Genomic DNA, 4657 nt, shown 5'->3' on the forward strand with positions numbered 1-4657 from the left:
GTTAGCCAGGATGGTCTCGATCTCCTGACCTCATGATCCACCCGTCTCGGCCTCCCAAAGTGCTGGGATTACAGGCTTGAGCCACCGCGCCCGGCCCAAGACATTTTTAAACATTGAAATAACATCAAAAGCATCTTCTCTGACCACAATGGAATAAAACTAGAAATCAATAATGAGAGGGATTTTAGAAACTATACAAACACATGGAAATTAAACAGTGTGCTCCTGAATGACAAGTGGGTCCATGAAGAAATTAAGAAGAAAATTGAAAAATTTCTTGAAACAAATGATAATGGAAACACAACATACCAAAACCTATGCGATACAGCAAAAGCAGTAGTAAGAGGGAAGTTTATAGCTATAAGCACCTACATCAAAAAAGAAGAAAAACTCCAAATAAATAATCTAACCATGCATCTTAAAGAACTAGAAAACTAAGAGCAAACAAATCCAAAATTATTAGAAGAAAATAAATAATATAGATCAGAGCAGAAATAAAATAAAAATGAAGAAAACAATACAAAAGATTAATGAAAGGAAAAGTTGATTTTTTAAAAAGATAAACAAAATAGACAAACCCTTTGCCAGAACAGTGAGGGAAAAAAACAAAGAAGACCCAAATAAATACAATGAGAGATGAAAATGGAGACATTACAACTGATTCTGCAGAAACTTAAAGGATCATTAGTGGCTACTATGAGCCAATAAATTGGAAAATCTAGAAGAAATGGATACATTTCTAGACACATATAATGTACCAGGATTGAACCAGGAAGAAATCCAAAACCTGAACAGACGAATAACAAGTAATGAGATCAAAGGCATAATAAAAAGTCTCCCAGCAAAGAAAAGCCCAGGACCCAAAGACTTCACTAGTGAATTCTACCAAACATTGAAAGAAGAAGTAATACCAGTCCTACTCAAACTATTCCAAAAAATAGAGGAGGAGGGAATCCTCCCAGTCTCATTCTACAAGGCTAGTATTACCTTGATACCCAAATTAGACAAAATACATCAAAAAAAAATAAAACTACAAGCCAATTTCTTTGATGAATATAGATGCAAACATACTCAACAAAATACTAACCAACTGAATTGAACACATTAAAAAGGTAATTCACCCTGACCAAGTGGGATTTATCCCTGGAATGCAAGGTTGGTTAGACATACACAAGTCAATCAATATGATTCATCATATCAACACAATGGAGGATAAAAACCATATGATGTGGGTGGGCATGGTGGCTCACGCCTGTAATCCCAGCACTTTGGGAGGCCAAGGCGGGTGGATCGCTTGAGGTCACAAGTTTGAGACCAGCCTGGCCAACATGGTGAAACCCTGTCTCTACTAAAAATATAAAAATTAGCCGGGTGTGGTGGCACACATCTGTAATCCCAGGTACTCAGCAGTCTGAGGCAGGAGAATCACTTGAACCTGGGAGGCAGAGGTTGCAGTGAGCTGAGATCATGCCACTACACTCCAAAGTGGGCAACAGAGCAAGACTCCATCTCAAAAAAACAAAAACAAAAAAACCATATGATGATTTCAATTGATGCTGAAAAAACATTTGATAAAATTCAACATTTCTTCGTGATAAAAACCCTCAAAAAACTGGGTATAGAAGGAACATACTTCAACATAATAAAGACAATATATGACAGACCCATAGCTGTTATTAGACTGAATGGGGAGAAACTGAAACCCTTTCCTCTAAGATGTGGAACACAACAAGGATGCCCACTGTCACCACTGTTGTTCAACATAGTACTGGAAGTCCTAGCTAGAGTAATCAAAGAAGAGAGATATAAAGGACATCCAAATTGGAATGGAAGAAATCCAATTATCCTTGTTTGCAGATAATATGATCTTATATTTGGAAAAACCTAAAGACTCCACTAAAATACCATTAGAACTGATAAACAAATTCAGTAAAGTTGCAGGATACAAAATTAGCATACAAGAATCAGTAGCATTTCTATAAGCCAACAGTGAACAATCTGAAAAAGCAATCAAGAAAGCAATTCCATTTACAATAGCTACAAAAAACAAACAAACAAAAAAACAAAACACCTAGGAATTAACCAAAGACGTGAAAGATCTCTACAATGAAAACTATCGGGCTGGTAAAAAGTAATTGTAGTTTTTGCCATTACTTGTTTTTTTTGTTTGTTTGCTTTTTTGAGACAGAATCTTGCTCTGTCACCCAGGCTGGAGTGCAGTGGCACGATCTCGGTTCATTGCAACCTCTGCCTCCTGGGTTCAAGTGATTCTCCTGCCTCAACCTCCCAAGTAGCTGGGATTACAGGTGCATGCCACCATGCCCGGCTAATTTTTGTATTATTAGAGATGGGTTTCGCCATGTTGGCCAGGCTGGTCTTAAACTCCTGATGTCAAGTGATCCACCTGCCTTGGCCTCCCAAAGTGCTGGGATTACAAGCATGAGTCACTGCACCCAGCTGCCATTACTTTTAATGGCAAAAACTGCAATTACTTTTGCACCAACCTAATATAAAACATTGATGCAAGAATTTGAAGAAGACACAAAAAAATGAAAGGGTGTTCCATGTTCATGAACTGGTAGAATAAATGTTGTTAAAATGTCAATACTGGCCAGGTGCGGTGGCTCACGCCTGTAATCCCAGCAATTTGGGAGGCCAAGGCAGGTGAATCACCTGAGGTCAGGAGTTCAAGACCAGCCTGACCAATATGATGAAACCCTGTCTCTACTAAAAATACAAAAAGTAGCCGGGCATGGTGGCACATACCTGTAATCTCAGCTATTCAGGAGGCTGAGGCAGGGAGTCACTTGAACCCGAGAGATGGAGGTTGCGATGAGCCGAGATTGTGCCATTGCACTCCAGCCTGGGAAACGAGAGCAAAACTGTGAAAAAGAAAAAAAAAAGTACTATCCAAAGCAATCTACAGATTCAATGCAATCCCTATCTAAATACCAATGACAGTCACAGAAATAGAAAAAAAATCCTAAAATTTTTATGCAACCATAAACGACCCAGAATAGCAAGAACCATACCCAACAAAAAGAAGAAAACTGGAGGAATTACATTACCTGACTTCAAATTATACTACAGAGCTATAGTAACCAAAACAGCATGGAACAGGCAGAAAAACAGACATGTAGACCAATGGAACAGCATAGAGTACCCAGAAACAAATCCATACATCTACAGCAAACTCATTTTCAACAAAGGTGCCAAGAAAATATGCGGGAAAAAGACAGTCTCTTCAATAAATGGTGCTGGGAAAACTGGATATTCATAAGCAGAAAAAATGAAACTAGGTCCCTATCTGTCACCATCTACAAAAGTCAAATCAAAATGGATTAAAGACTTAAATCCAAGACCTCAAACCATGAAACTACTACAAGAAAACACTGAGGAAACTCTCCACGATGTTGGACTGGGCAAAGATTTCTTGAGTAATCCACAAGCACAGTCCAAAGCGAAATGGACAAATGATTTAAAAAGCTTCTGCACAGGAAAGGAAACAATCAACAAAGTGAAGGGACAACCCATGGGTGGGAGAAAATATTTGCAAAGTACTCATCTGACAAGGGATTAATAACCAGAATATGCAAGGAGTTCAAACAACTCTATAGGAAAAAAAAAAATCTAATAATCCAGTTAAAAAATGGGCCAAATATCTGAATAGATCATCAGAGAAATGCAAATCAAAACTATATTGAGATACCGGCCAGGTGCGGTGGCTCACGCCTGTAATCCTAGCACTTTGAGAGGCCAAGGTGGGTGGATCACTTGAGGTCAGGAGTTCGAGACCAGCCTGGCCAACATGGTGAACTTCGTCTCTACTAAAAATACAAAAAATTAGCTGCGTGTGGTGACCCATGCCTATAATCCCAGCTACTCGGGAGGCTGAGACAGGAGAATCACTTGAGCCTGGGAGGTTGCAGTGAGCCGGGATTGTGCCATTGCACTCCAGCCTGGGGGACAGAGCAAGACTTGGTCTTAAAAAAAAAAAAAAGAAAGAAAGAAAGAAAGAAAAGAAAACCCCCTAAAAAATGATAATGAGATACCCTCTTACCCCAGTTAAACTGGCTTTTATACAAAACACAGGCAATAACAAATGCTGGTGAAGATGTGGCAAAAAGGGAATCCTTGTACACTGTCGGTGGGAATATAAATTAGTACAACCACTGTGGAGAATGGTTTGGAGATTTCCTCAAAGAACTAAAAATAGAGCTACTATATGATCCAGCAATCCCACTTCTGGGCATATACCCTAAAGAAAGAAAATCAATATATTGAACATATATCTGCATTCCCATGTTTACTGCAGCATTATTTCACAATAGCCAAGATTTGGAAGCAACTTAAATGTTAATCAGCAGATGAATAGATAAATAAAATTTGGTACATATACACAATGGAGTATTTTCCAGCCATAAAAAGAGTGAGATCTTGTCATTTACAACAACAAAGGTGTACCTGGAGGTGATTATGTTAAGTGAAATAAGCCAGGCACAGAAAGACAAACTGCACGTGTTTTCACTTATTTGTGGGAGCTAAAAATTAAAACAATTGAACTCATGGAGATACAGAGTAGAAGGATGGCCACCAGAGGCTGGGAATGGGGTGGTGGGGGAGTGGAGGGGAAGTGGGGATGGTTATTGAGTACAAA

Source organism: Mandrillus leucophaeus, unplaced genomic scaffold (assembly GCF_000951045.1).
Source record: "Mandrillus leucophaeus isolate KB7577 unplaced genomic scaffold, Mleu.le_1.0 Scaffold706, whole genome shotgun sequence".
Taxonomy (NCBI): Eukaryota; Metazoa; Chordata; class Mammalia; order Primates; family Cercopithecidae; genus Mandrillus; species Mandrillus leucophaeus.